The following is a 15,847-nucleotide window of genomic DNA, read 5'->3' on the forward strand; positions in this document are numbered from 1 at the left end:
GCATTATTGGGAACTACATTCTGTATATTTACTTTTCCTACAAATTCTAGTTTACTGGAGAACACACTCTTCTCTATCATCTTCCACTTTTAGAGCTATGAACAACTAAACCCCTTTTTATTGGGTTAGGGAGCTCTGTTGTAATTTGATGGATCAATTATAGTTTTCATTCTTTATCTTCTTTCTTTTCTCTTGATTTACTAGAAAGCTTTCGATCTTAAATCAATTGGTTAGTTGTCTTGGAAAAGAAACTCTCCATAATTGGATCTCTTCTGAGCCTTGGAAAAGGGATGAGGAGATCATGCTAGAATTGCTTTCTCATGTTGGACCAAATTGGGGTTTGGATGGATATAGTGACATATAATCCTACCAACACTTTGATTTGGAAATACATGTGGTAAAATCAGTGACCATACTTCATCTCTTCCCATGAGTAATTAAATCAAGGAATTGGGTAATTATTCAAGATTAGAGAGATTGGGTTGCCAAGGAATTTGGATCCAATCACTTAAGATTACCAAAGAGATCAATGAATGCATTGATTGAGGAAGAGATGAGAATGAACTTGATCCAGAGAATGCAATATCTCCTAAGCCCAATGAATCCCCAATTTCTGATCTTACCTATTCTCTTTACCTTCTGCCATTTACTTTTATGTCCATCTCCCCAAATCCCCATTTAAGATTTTGCAATTTACTTTCTGTAATTTACTTTCCGCCATTTATTTCTAGCATTTACATTTTCTGTCATTTTCTTTCCCGCCATTTAATTTGCTGCAATTATCAACTCAACTTCTGCTTAGCTCAACTAGAACATTCTTCTAATTAAAGTTTCTTGACCAATCAATCCCTGTGGGATTCGACCTCACTCTATTGTGAGTTTTTACTTGACGACAATTCGGTATACTTGTCAAAGGGAAATTTGTTGAGAGGTAAGTTTTCGTGCATCAAGTTTATGGCGCCGTTGCCGGGGATTGATTTTGTATCGACAATGATTAAGTTGGAGGATAACTAGATTGAGCAATTTTCTTTGTTTTTGATTATTTCATCTTAGTCATTTACTTCCAGTTTAGCTATCTCGTTTCCTTTTTCTTTCTTCTTTATCTGTTTTCTTTGTAATCTACAATTTAGTTCACTAACCCACTAACTGTTTGATACATTGCACCACTCACACTAACAGCCATTCTAACAAGAGTAATTTCTTCATTTATTTTCTTTCTTGCTTTTGGCTTTGTTGGTTGTATGACAGGTAGAAGAAGCGGAACTTCAACTTCATTTGATTCTGAACCTGAGAGAACCTTCCTTAGATTAAGGAGGGAAGCAAGAGGGAATAGAGTCGTTGGTGCTGAGGAAGAGGATGAGTATTTTGAAACAGACATGGAGGAGAATATGGAGATCCACCATGAAGAAGAAGATCACAACCATGCCAGAGAAGGCCCAGTGAATCATGCTGGATAAGAGAGAAGAGTTTTAGGCTCTTACATCAACCCAAACCAAAAAAATTGCGGAAGTAGCATTCGAAAGCCAACCATACATGCCAATAACTTTGAACTAAAGTCCCAGCTCATCACCCTCGTTCAGAACAATTGTGCATTCGGAGGAAGCACCCAAGAAGACCTCAATCAACATCTAACCACCTTCCTAAGGATATGTGATACTGTGAAGTCTAATGGTGTTCATCCTGACACCTATAGACTGCTTTTGTTCCCTTTTTTACTCAAGGATAAAGCATCTAAATGGATGGAATCTTTCTCGAAAGAGAGTTTAACAACATGGGAAGATGTGGTGAACAAATTCTTGGCGATATTCTACCTTCCTCAAAGAATCAATAGGTTGAGAGCTGAGGTACAAACCTTCAGGCAACAAGATGGTGAAACTCTTTATGAAGCATGGGAGAGGTTTAAGGACTTAACAAGAAGGTGTCCACCAGACATGTTCAATGAATGGGTGCAACTACACATTTTCTATGAGGGTCTTTCTTATGAATCAAAGAAGGCAGTAGACCACTCATCCGGGGGATCTCTAAACAAGAAAAAGACCATTAAAGAAGCCATAGATGTCATCGAGACTGTAGCTGAGAATGACTACTTCTACACGTCTGAAAGGAGCAACACTCGAGGAGTGATGGAGCTAAACCATATGGATGCACTGCTGGCTCAAAACAAGATGATCACCAAGCAGTTAGCTGACCTTACCAAGAAGATGGAAGGGAATCAAGTTGCAATAGTCACCACTTCATCATCAGCTCAAGAAGGAGTAAATACAGAGGAAGAGAGTGACTAAGAACAAGCCATCTATATTGGGAACTCACCTAGGCAGGCCCATGACCCATACTCCAAAACCTATAATCCTGGTTGGAAGAACCACCCAAAATTTGGGTGGAGAAATCAACAAGATCAAGGCCAGAATCAGAGACGTCACAACCCCAATAACAATGCAACTCACAAACATTCCACACAGAGATCATATTAACACCCACCCAGTAGTACCTCTCAACATCCACATCAAAACCAAAATGGCCCTTCTCACCCCTCCTACCTCAATTCACCATCGCCATCCGAAGATAGACTCTCCAAAATTGAGGTTATGCTTGAAGATATCTGCAAGAAAGTTCAAGATAATAGAGTGTTCAAGGATGAAGTACGGGCTAATATAAAGAATCGGGGGGACACCATCAAGAGGCTCAAATCTCAAGTAGGATATCTCTCTCAGCAGATCCCTAAGCCCACGGATAGCTTCCCAAGTGACACTGAGAAAAATCCGAGAGGAGAAGCAAAGAAGGTGAGATGGAAAGAATGTAAGATGGTCACTATAAGTGATGAGGGGAGTGTGGAAGAACTGACCAAACCATTAGAACACTCTCAAGATATTCCAGTAGAGAAGCAAGAAGAGAGTGACCAAGAAACCAACCACACACAAAGGAAGGAGCTAAAGGAGAAGGAGATTCTGAACCCATATGCACCTTTTCCCCAAAGACTCAAGGGGGTGTAGAAAGGAAAATGTACTCAAAGTTCCTTGACATGTTTGCATCTCTCCATGTAAACATACCATTCATCAAGGCTTTCCAACAAATGCCCTCGTACATTAAGTGTATGAAAGAGCTGCAGACCAAGAAAAATTCACTAAAGGGAAGGCAAACAATAGTGATGAATAAGGAGTGCAGTGCTTTCATTCAAACAGAGTTACCTACAAAAAAGAAGGACCCAGGGAGTTTTCATATCCCTTGTGCTATAGGAGAAACAAGGATTGATAAGGGACTCTGTGACCTGGGAGCAAGCATCTACTTAATGCCTTTATCCCTCATGAAGAAGCTTCAATCAATGAGTTAACACCCACAGATGTAATCATCAAGTTTGCTGACAAAACTAAAAAACAAGCAATAGGAGTGGTTGAAAACGTGTTGGTAAAGGTTGGAAACTACTTCCTTCCCACAGACTTTGTTATCTTGGAGATGGAAGAGAGCCACCTCCATCCAATCATATTGGGAAGACCATTTCTAGCCACAGCCAGAGCACTTATAGATGTGGAGCAAGGAGAGCTAATACTGAGGATACATGATGAACAACTTACCTTCAATGTCTTCAAACCCTCACAAGAAGCAGATCAAGAAAACAAGGAATTAAGGAAGGATCACAATAAGGCATTGGTGGAAGAAACAAGCACAGAAGCACAAACAATGCGCCTGAGAATCCCTTTGGTTGACAAACAATACAGTCAGTAGGCACAACAGCTAAGGGAAACCCAAGAGGAGCTAAACCCATCGGAGTCATATAAGACCAGCAACAAAATTTCCTTGGAAAAAGAGGCAACAAGGAGCAGGGTAGCATTAAAAGAAACAAGGAAGAAAGCACCAAAGGGATGGAGGAACAAGAAGATCCCTACAGAGGATTTCTCTCCAGGGGATGAAGTAATCTTTGCTAATTTCCCATCTATCCCACTTCATCTCCCCACCATTCCATCTCAGCTACCTCAAGTGTACACCATCAGCAGAATTCTCTCCTTGGAACATGTGGAGATTCTTAATAAATCCAACAGGGATATATTCACTGTGAGAGGGGAAGATTTGAGGCATTACCAACCACCCTGACAAAGGCCAAACGTCAAGCTAATGACGCTAAAGAAGCGGTTCATGGGAGGCAACCCATGTTTTATATCCTTTCCTTTAGACCCTAAATAGTAGTTAATAAAGCATGGTTCATGAATTCCAAATCAACCTTGACAAACACTTAGACGAACCCTTGTGTGCAACATATAGTGAATAACAAGTTTGGTGTTCAAGGCACACTAAGAGGGCATGAATACAATTCGTATCATGTCAATCTTAGAGCCTTAATCAACTCTTTCTACACTACATGCTCACAAACTAAGTTTGGTGTCACCAATGTTGCATACATGAACACTTAATTGGTCGGTTGGTCTGCATTCATGAATAGCATTTAGTCGTTTAAAAATAAAAATTTAAAAAGTAGCCAGTCCACTCTTTAACTTTGGCCACCAAAAATTCAAGTAACTTCTGTATTCCTTTTGTCTTGTATAGGAAATGAAGGAAGGATTGGAGGGAACGGATGGGACAACCCAAAGGAAGGGGGTTCGGCCACTTCAAAAGGGGGACTATACACATGTCTTCAAAGGGGGTACCTTGGGAAGTGTTGCCATGCAACATTGGAAGAAGGATATCCTTGGAGACCGAACCAAGAACCTCATAAAGGTGGTAACCCTTGTGCTCATTTCATGCCAAACCCCAACCATCCACCATTGGTTTTTACTAGCAATCCACACCCTTCAATTACCCATCCTCCTCCTATATAAATAACCCTCACTCTATACCCTTCCATATTTAAATGCCCTTTCATTTAACAATTCTTTCTTTCGGAACACACACCCAACACTTCTTCCTTCATCCAAAAACACATTAACACAACCCTCTAGCTACACCTTGTATTAACCTGGTCGAATTCCATCATCAATCCATACTTCTCAACACCTTCATATACCAACTCCTACTTATGGCATCATCAAGCTCCAAGAGGCGAAAGGGCAAGGAACCGGTGGGGAGCATTTCTTTTGATGAAGGGAGGTTCAAAGCTGCATTCCATGAGCTCCAATTTGAACGGATAAAACACAAGAAAATATTGCCAGAATTGACATTCCAGTTCAACGAGGATGAATATCCAAAGATTAGAGAGAAGATTGAACAAAGGAGCTGGCAAGAACTCACGAACCCAGTCACAAGGATAAATGCAAATCTCATCAAGGAGTTCTATGCTAATGCAGCTAGAGAAGATACTACCAAAGCCCCCACCTTCAAAAGTTATGTGAGGGGAATCGAGGTTGACTTAAGCCCCAACGCCATAATGAAAACGCTTCAATTGAGGAGCCCAGTTATCTATCAAGAATGAGCAGTGGCCCCGACAATGATGAAATTGAAGAAATTGTGAATGTCATATGTGTTGTGGGATCAGATTGGGTGAGATTTTCAGATAGGAGACCACGGTTTATTAGGAGGGGAGACCTCATTCCGGAAGTCAAGGGGTGGTTTGAGCTCGTGAGAAGATCTATCCTCCTAGCCTCAAACTATTCTGAGGTCAACATTGCTCACGCTACTATGGTACATTGCATAATGATGGGTGGAGACATCAACGTACAGGAAATCATAGCTGGGGGAATCCAAGAGGCCGCCGAGAAAAAGGATCCAAATGCTTGGCTTGGTTATCCCAGCACCATCCTTAGATTGTGTATAAAAGCCAAGGTAGTCTTCGAAGATAGCAATCCAATATGGATAAACCCTGGAAGGTTAGTTACGCCTCAGCGTATAACCTATGTGGCACCCGCCCAACAACAAAGAAGGCCTTAGAGAAGGAAAAGAACATCACAAGAAGAACCTCTTCAAGAAAGGACTGGTCGAAAAAGTTGGATGATGCTCTTTGGGCATATAGGATAGCCTTCAAAACACCAATTGGGATGTCCCCATATCAACTGGTGTATGAAAAGGCCTGTCATTTGCCATTAGAGCTGGAGCACAAAGCCTTTTAGGCTCTCAAGATACTAAATCTCGACAGCACTGCTGGTGGTGAAAAAAGGGTCTTGCAGCTGCAAGAACTGGAGGAGTTTAGGTCTCAAGCCTATGAAAACACTAAGATCTACAAGGAAAAAGCAAAAAGGAGACATGATCTCAACCTGGAACCAAGAAATTTCAAAGAAGGATAGCAAGTACTCCTCTACAACTCCAAACTGAGACTCTTCCCTGGAAAACTCAAATTAAGGTGGTCAGGACCCTTTCTGGTCACAAAGGTTTCACCTTATGGACACATAGAAATCATGGAAGAAAGCTCAGGGAGGACATTCACTGTGAATGGGCAAAAACTCAAACACTACTTAGGCAATGGTGCACAAAATTGCAATCACACTATTGCAACCCGCACAACTAACCAGCAAGTGCACTGGGTCGTCCAAGTAATACCTTACGTGAGTAAGGGTCGATCCCACGGAGATTATTGGTTTGAAGCAAGCTATGTTTTTTTTATTATTCTTAGTCAGGATATTAATTAAAATTATCAGTTGGAATTATTAGAGAAATAAAAGAGTGTGAAATAGTTACTTGTTGTGCAGTAATGGAGAATATGTTGGGGTTTTTGGAGATGCTTTGTCCTCTGAACCCCTGCAATATAATGCTTACTCACTTTCATAAATGCAAAGCTCCTTCCATGGCAAACTGTATGTAGGGAATCACCATTGTCAGTGGCCACCTCCCATCCTCTCAGTGAAAACGGTCCAGATGCTCTGTCACAGCACGGCTAATCAGCTGTTGGTTCTCGATCATGTTGGAATAGGATCCATTGATCCTTTTGCGTTTGTCATCACGCCCAACAATCACGAGTTTGAAGCTCGTCACAGTCATTCAATCCTTGAATCCTACTCGGAATACCACAGACAAGGTTTAGACTTTCCGGATCCTCAAGAGTGGCCGCCATCAGTTCTAGCTTGTACCACGAAGATTCTGATTAAGGAAGCTAAGAGATACTCATTCAATCTGATGTAGAATGGAGGTGTTTGTCAGGAACACGTTCATGGATTGAGGAAGGTGATGAGTGTCACGGATCATCACCTTCTCCATAATTAAGTGCAAATGAATATCTTAGATAGGAACACGCATGTTTGAAAGGAGAAACAGAAACAATTGCATTAATTCATTGAGACGCTGCAGAGCTCTTCACCCCCAACGATGGGGTTTAGAGACTCATGCCGTCAAAGTGTATAAAATTCAAATCTGAAAATGTCATGAGGTACAAGATAAGTCTCTAAAAGTTGTTTAAATAGTAAACTAGTAACCTAGGTTTACAGAAAATGAGTAAACTAAGATAATTGGTGCAGAAATCCACTTCTGGGGCCCACTTGGTGTGTGCTGGGGCTGAGACTAAAGCTTCTCACGTGCTTGGGCTGTTTCTGGAGTTGAACGCCAGGTTGTGACGTGTTTTGGGCGCTGAACTCCAACTTGTAACCTGTTTCTGGTGCTGGGCGCCAGACAGCAGCATGAAACTGGCGTTGAACTCTGTCCCTTTTCTGTCTCTTATTTTTATATCAAACTCTTGCAGAAGCAACACCCATCTTATAAGTCTGGGTTTTGAATCCTGCTTTGTGAGTAGATATTTAAGAGCAGCATGATCAGTGTACACAATCACTTTTGATCCCACTAAATAGGATCTGAATTCGTCAATGGCGTAAACCACTGCAAGTAGCTCTTTTTCTGTGGTTGTGTAATTCTTCTGTGCATCATTTAGAACACGGTTGGCATAGTAAATGATGTGTAGAAGCTTGTCATTCCTTTGTCCCAACACTGCACCAATGGCATGGTCACTGGCATCACACATTAGTTCAAATGGCAATGTCCAGTTTGGTGCAGAGATGATTGGTGCTGTGACCAATTTAGCTTTCAGAGTCTCAAATGCCTGCAGACATTCTTTATCAAAGATAAATGGCGTGTCAGCAGCTAGCAGGTTGCTCAGAGGTTTGGCGATTTTTGAAAAATCCTTTATAAACCTCCTATAGAATCCTGCATGCCCCAGAAAACTTCTGATTGCCTTAACATTGGCGGGTGGTGGTAATTTCAATTACCACCACCTTAGCTTGATCTACCTCTATTCCCTTGTTCGAGATTTTGTGCCCAAGGACAATTCCTTCAGTCACCATAAAGTGACATTTTTTCCAGGTTAAAACCAGGTTAGTCTCTTGGCATCTCTTTAGAACAAGTGCTAGATGGTCAAGACAGGAGCTGAATGAGTTTCCAAATACTGAAAAGTCATCCATGAAGACTTCCAAAAATTTTTCCACCATATCAGAGAAAATTGAGAGCATACACCTCTGAAAGGTTGCAGGTGCATTGCACAGACCAAATGGCATCCTTCTGTATGCAAATACTCCAGATGGACATGTGAATGCCGTTTTCTCTTGATCTTTTGGGTCTACTGCAATTTGATTATAACCTGAATATCCATCCAGGAAACAGTAGTATTCATGACCTGCTAGTCTTTCTAGCATCTGGTCTATGAATGGTAAAGGAAAATGATCCTTTCTGGTGGCTGTATTGAGCCTTCTATAATCAATACACATACGCCACCCTGTAACTGTTCTTGTAGGAACCAGTTCGTTTTTTTCATTATGAACCACTGTCATGCCTCCCTTCTTAGGGACGACTTGGACAGGGCTTACCCAGGGGCTGTCAGAAATAGGATAAATAATCCCAGCCTCTAGTAATTTAGTGACTTCCTTCTGCACCACTTCCTTCATGGCTGGATTCAGCCACCATTGTGGTTGGACCACTACCTTGGCGTCACCCTCCAATAGGATCTTGTGCATGCATCTGGCTGGGCTAATGCCCTTAAGATCACTGATGGACCACCCAAGAGCTGTCTTGTGTGTCCTTAGCACTTGAATTAGTGCTTCCTCTTCCTGTGGCTCTAAGGTAGAGCTTATGATTACAGGGAAGGTATCACCTTCTCCCAGAAATGCATATTTCAGGGATGGTGGTAATGGTTTGATCTCGGCTTTTGGAGGTTTCTCCTCTTCCTGAGGGATTTTCAGAGGTTCTATTATTTTCTCTGATTCCTCCAGATCAGGCTGAACATCTTTAAAGATGTCTTCTAGCTCTGATTCGAGACTCTCAGCCATATTGACCTCTCTTACCAGAGAGTCAATAATATCAACACTCATGCAGTCATTTGGGGTGTCTGGATGTTGCATGGCTTTGACAACATTCAACTTGAACTCCTCCTCATTGACTCTCAAGGTTACTTCCCCTTTTTGGACGTCAATGAGGGTTCGGCCAGTTACTAGGAAAGGTCTTCCTAGAATAAGAGTTGCACTCTTGTGCTCCTCCATTTCCAGCACCATAAAGTCAGTAGGAAAGGCAAATGGCCTAACCTTGACAATCATGTCTTCAATCACGCCTGATGGGTATTTAATGGAGCCATCAGCAAGTTGAAGACATATCCTGGTTGGTTTGATTTCTTCAGTCAAACCAAGCTTTCTGATAGTAGATATAGGTATTAGGTTGATACTTGCCCCAAGATCACATAAAGCTTGCTTGGTGCAATTACCCTCTAATGTGCATGGTATCATAAAGCTCCTGGGATCCTTAAGCTTCTCAGGTAAGCTTTTAAGAATAACTGCACTGCATTCTTCAGTGAGGTAGACTTTTTCAGTTTCCCTCCAATCCTTCTTATGACTTAAGATCTTTTTTATGAACTTAGCATAAGAGGGTATTTGCTCAAGTGCTTCTGCAAACGGAATCTTTATTTCAAGAGTCCTGAGATAGTCTGCAAAGCGGGCAAATTGCTTATCCTGTTTCGCTTGGCGGAGTTTTTGAGGATAGGGCATTTTGGCTTTGTATTCCTCAACCTTAGTTGCTGCATGTTTATTACCTGTAGAAGTGGGTTGGGAAGCCTTTTTAGAAGGGTTGTTATCAGCACTTGTATGTGACTGATTTCCCACTGGCGTTTGAATGCCAGGGGTGGAAGCTGGAGTGGCGTTAGACGCCAACTCCTTATCTGTTACTGGCGTCTGAACGCCAGAACTATGCTTCCCTTGGGCGTTCAACGCCGGATTCATGCTTGTTTCTGGCGTTGAACGCCAGAAATGAGCATGGTCTGGGCGTTCAGCGCCAGCCTTATTCCTCTCTGGGCTCTGATTGTTCTCAGAGGGATTTTGAGTAGCCATTTGTTCATTTCTTGGCTTCCTGCTGCTTTGAAGTGAGGTATTTAATGTTTTTCCACTTCTTAATTGAATTTCTTGGCATTCTTCTGCTATTTGTTTTGACAGTTGCCTTTCTGTTTGCTTTAACTGTACTTCCATATTCCTGTTAGCCATTCTTGTTTCCTGTAGTATTTCCTTGAATTCGGCTAGCTGCTTGGTTAGAAGGTCTAATTGCTGATTGAATTCATTAGCCTGATCCACAGGACTGAGTTCAGCAGTTACTGTTTTACCTTCTTCTTTCATGGAGGATTCACTGCTTAGGTACATATGCTGATTTCTGGCAACTGTATCAATAAGCTCTTGAGCTTCTTCAATTGTTTTTCTCATATGTATAGATCCACCGGCTGAGTGATCTAGAGAAATCTGAGCTTTTTCTATAAGCCCATAGTAGAAGATGTCTAATTGCACCCACTCTGAAAACATCTCAGAGGGGCATTTTCTTAGCATCTCTCTGTATTTCTCCCAGGCATCATAAAGGGATTCATTATCTCCTTGTTTGAAGCCTTGGATGCTTAGCCTTAGCTGTGTCATCCGTTTTGGAGGAAAATAGTGATTCAGGAATTTTTCTGACAGCTGTTTCCATGTCTTTATGCTGTTCTTAGGTTGGTTATTTAACCACCTCTTAGCTTGATCTTTTACAGCAAATGGAAACAGTAGTAATCTGTAGACATCCTGATCTACTTCCTTATCATGCACTGTGTCAGCAATATGTAAAAATTGTGCCAGAAACTCTGTAGGTTCTTCATGTGGAAGACCGGAATACTGGCAGCTTTGCTGCACCATGATAATGAGCTGAGGATTCAACTCAAAGCTACTAACTCCAATGAAGGGTATACAGATACTACTCCCATATGAAGCAGTAGTGGGGTTAGCATATGACCCCAGAGCCCTTCTGGACTGTTCATTTCCCCTTAGTTCCATGATGGAGCAAGGGAGATGATATGAATGTTGATATTGTCTATTTTATTATAAAAATAATTTTTGAAATAATAAAATAAAACAAAAACCGAAATAAAAATAAAATAAATAAGGAAAGAAAATTAAAAATTAAAATTTATAAAAATATTTGAAAAAGTTTATGAATATTTTCGAAAACTTGAGGAAAGAGAAAGGGGTTATGATTTTTTGAAAAAGATATATATAAATTTTTTTTAAACGTAAAAGGATAAGAATTGAAAAATTTTGAAATTGAAATCTGAATTTTTATATAAAAATTTCGAAAAATATAGTTTAAAATTAGTTAGAAAAGATATTTTTTTTGAATTCTGAATTTTATGATGAAAGAGAAAAACACACAAAAGACACAAGACTTAAAATTTTTAGATCTAATGCTCCTTATTTTCGAAAATTTTGGAGGGAAAACACCAAGGAACACCAAACTTAAAAATTTTAAGATCAAAACACAAGAAAGACTCAAGAACACCTTGAAGATTCACAAGAACACCAAGAACAAAAGAAAGACACCAAACTTAAAATTTTTAGAAAACCAAGACAAGTTTTCGAAAATTAAAGAAAAATTAACAAGAAAACACCAAACTTAGAGTTTGGCACAAGATTCAATCAAAGAAAAATTATTTTTGAAAAATATTTTTAAAAGAAGATGCCCAATTGCCAAGAACATAAGCCAACGCTATAACCAACTGAGCTAAAAATGTAATGTATTTTAAAGATGTATGATTTTTGTGGATAAAAGTATAATTTTTGAAAGTTAATGTTTTGAAAAAGCACAAGAAAAACAAGAAAAGACACAAAACAAGGAAAACTCAAGATCAAACAAGAAAAATAAACAAGAACAACTTGAAGATCAATGAAGAACAAAGAACACAAGTTCGAAAATTTAAAGAAAAATATAAAATATGCAATTAACACCAAACTTAGAACAAGACACTAAACTCACGAAAATTAACAATTAATTAAGAAAAATAATATTATTGAAAAGAAATTTTTGAAAAGAAACTATCCTATCAGGATTTAATGACTCTATAACAATAAAAATAATTTATTCCTAATCTAAGAAATAAAATAAACCTTTAATTGTTCAAACTCGAACAATCCCCGGCAACGGCACCAAAAACTTGGTGCCCGAAATTGCAATCACACTATTGCAACCCGCACAACTAACCAGCAAGTGCACTGGGTCGTCCAAGTAATACCTTACGTAAGTAAGGGTCGATCCCACGGAGATTATTGGTTTGAAGCAAGCTATGCTTATTTTATTATTCTTAGTCAGGATATTAATTAAAATTATCAGTTGGAATTATTAGAGAAATAAAAGAGTGTGAAATAGTTACTTGTTGTGCAGTAATGGAGAATATGTTGGGGTTTTTGGAGATGCTTTGTCCTCTGAACCCCTGCAATATAATGCTTACTCCCTTTCATAAATGCAAAGCTCCTTCCATGGCAAGCTGTATGTAGGGAATCACCATTGTCAGTGGCCACCTCCCATCCTCTCAGTGAAAACGGTCCAGATGCTCTGTCACAGCACGACTAATCAGCTGTTGGTTTTCGATCATGTTGGAATAGCATCCATTGATCCTTTTGCGTTTGTCATCATGCCCAGCAATCGCGAGTTTGAAGCTCGTCACAGCCATTCAATCCTTGAATCCTACTCGGAATACCACAGACAAGGTTTAGACTTTCCGGATCCTCAAGAGTGGCCGCCATCAGTTCTAGCTTGTACCACGAAGATTCTGATTAAGGAAGCTAAGAGATACTCATTCAATCTGATGTAGAACGGAGGTGTTTGTCAGGCACACGTTCATGGATTGAGGAAGGTGATGAGTGTCACGGATCATCACCTTCTCCATAATTAAGCGCAAATGAATATCTTAGATAGGAACACGCATGTTTGAAAGGAGAAACAGAAACAATTGCATTAATTCATTGAGACGCTGCAGAGCTCCTCACCCCCAACAATGGGGTTTAGAGACTCATGCCGTCAAAGTGTATAAAATTCAGATCTGAAAATGTCATGAGGTACAAGATAAGTCTCTAAAAGTTGTTTAAATAGTAAACTAGTAACCTAGGTTTACAGAAAATGAGTAAACTAAGATAATTGGTGCAGAAATCCACTTCTGGGGCCCACTTGGTGTGTGCTGGGGCTGAGACTAAAGCTTCTCACGTGCTTGGGCTGTTTCTGGAGTTGAACGCCAGGTTGTGACGTGTTTTGGGCGCTGAACTCCAACTTGTAACCTGTTTCTGGCGCTGGGCGCCAGACAGCAGCATGAAACTGGCGTTCAAAGTATGAACTATTATATATTGCTGGAAAGCACTGGATGTCTACTTTTCAACGCCATTGAGAGCGCACCAATTAGACTCCTGTAGCTCCAAAAAATCCATTCCGAGTGCAGGGAGGTCAGGATCCAACAGCATCAGCAGTCCTTTTTCAGCCTAACTCAGATTTTTACTCAGCTCCCTCAATTTCAGCCATAAATTACCTGAAATCACAGAAAAATACAAAAACTCATAGTAAAGTCCAGAAATATGATTTTTTCCTAAAAACTAATAATATTTTATTAAAAACTAATTAAAACATACTAAAATCTACATGAAATTACCCCCAAAAAGCGTATAAAATATCCGCTCATCAGGCAACATGGGGGAAGGCCCCAAACTGAAGTATAGTCTCAACTAAAGAAGCAACCATCAAGCTAGCGATGCTAAAATAGTGCTTTGTTGGGAGGCAACCCAACCTGAGGTAGTTTTCTTTTCATTATTATCTCAAAAAAAAAGATACAAGTAAAGTTCTCTGTATTGTGAGGAGCTAAGTTTGGTGTTGCACACCAAAATAATCCATGGGTGAATGTGGAACTCTAAGTTTGGTGTTCTACCAAAGACTCCATTTGAAGATCGCATTGCAACCCTTCAATGATAAAGCATTAACTCTAACAATTAGAGAAACTACTTGACAGATGTTTGATTTCTTGTTCATAGTTTGCTTTTCTAGTTCATAGTTGTTTTCTTAATGAAAGAACATGAGGTTTCTGCATGTATTACATTTGCTGCATTATGCAAGTAACTAAGTTTGGTGTTCACACACCAAATTAAGTTCAGAAATTCACAAGCATACATGCATGCTAACTGTTTTTTTTCAAGTGCTTGGGGAACAAGCAACTTCCACTAGTTTTACAGGAATTCTATCAATCCCTTGGAATAACCATACACCATCATCTAAGGAGAAAAATAAAGATGCAAATGCTACGATGATGATGACAAGAAAGAAATAGGAAGACATCAAGAGGTTGTATTGTATTTAACTGTCTCTGAGTTATAGTACTTTAATTGGAAGTATGATTGAATCTTATTCTCATGGACATTCATATTCTGCTTGTTCCCCTTTATTCACATATTGGGGATGCTGGTCTAGGTTCCAGGTTTTCATTTTCACCCTGCTAAAATGTATGCTTGTCCTTTAAGCTAAATAAAAGAAAATGTTATGAAAAACCAGAGTAGGGTTCATCTTGTGAAGTAAGTTCTCAATGTTTATGGCGTGGTAATTGATTAGCTAAGTTGGTTCACTAACAAGGTATACATGCAACTAGATGTTCTGAATCATATGCTTGAAGCACATTCTATGAGACTAGCTAAACAACAAGATCCTAATAAGAAAAAGGAAAAGAACAGTGAGAGTTTGAAAAAGAAAGAAAAAAGAATAAGAAATAAGACTAGGCACCAAGGGTTTAAATCTTGAGGTATGTGTCTGTGGTCTTCTTGTGCAAAGGATCTGCTTGGATGAATAAGTTCTCAGGAGTGCTTCATCTCTTGGTAACTTGGGTTAACTAACCCAGGATTATCAGCTGAAAATCCACTATCAAGAGCAACCTTGCTACAAAACACTTAGTAACCCAAAGAGGTGCTGGACACCAAGGCCTCAAGAAAAGAAAATAACAAACCATATGCCTGTGGTGTGCATGTATGGGGGAGAGAGACTTGAGGGAGTAGGTCCTTATGGGTGTCTCAACACCTAGCACCTTGAACCAACTGGTTCGGGAGTGTTAGCTGAAAGCTTATCTTAAAGAGTCGCCCCCTCATAAAGCACTTAGCCTAAAAGAATGTTATAAACCCTAAAAGGAAAGGGGGGATCAATGAATAAGGATCTCATAGGATGCAATCGAGCGAGTATTCAAGAGCATGATAAGGACCTGAAAACCAGTAAAGGAATGAACCTAAGTTGCTATGCATGAAACCCCATAAACCAAGAACTTGACTTCTATAATAAGGACTTGTTTCTCTTGTTCTTTCATTCATCATTCTTATGCTTTAGTACTTGCTTAGGGACAAGCAAGCTTTAAGTTTGGTGTTGTGATGCCAGGGCATCTTGGCCAGTTTCACTGACCTTTTCTTTATTATTTTAGGGTAGTTTTATGCATTTTCTTAGTAAATAAGTAAGTTTTGGGTAAAAATACACTTACATCTTGATTCAAGCAAATATTGTAAACTTTACATGATTTCATGAGAATTATGCATGAATTGAAAGATAAAATGGATGATGCATGATCTCATGACTTGGAACAGAGCTTTGATGCACCCTGTTTGTTTGATTTTAGGACAAAGGAAGCAAAGAAGAGCCACGTTAGCCGCCACGTTAGTCTCACTAACGT

General features: G+C 39.8%; 1 non-coding gene across 1 annotated transcript; it reads right to left on the reverse strand.

The window, feature by feature from the left end:
• Positions 1–1,829: 1,829 nt before the first annotated feature.
• Positions 1,830–1,933, reverse strand: LOC112792911 (small nucleolar RNA R71). The gene has a single exon (XR_003197629.1). It is a non-coding gene; the product is annotated as a small nucleolar RNA R71 (small nucleolar RNA).
• Positions 1,934–15,847: the final 13,914 nt, after the last annotated feature.

This window comes from Arachis hypogaea, chromosome 3 (assembly GCF_003086295.3).
Source record: "Arachis hypogaea cultivar Tifrunner chromosome 3, arahy.Tifrunner.gnm2.J5K5, whole genome shotgun sequence".
Lineage (NCBI taxonomy): Eukaryota > Viridiplantae > Streptophyta > Magnoliopsida > Fabales > Fabaceae > Arachis > Arachis hypogaea.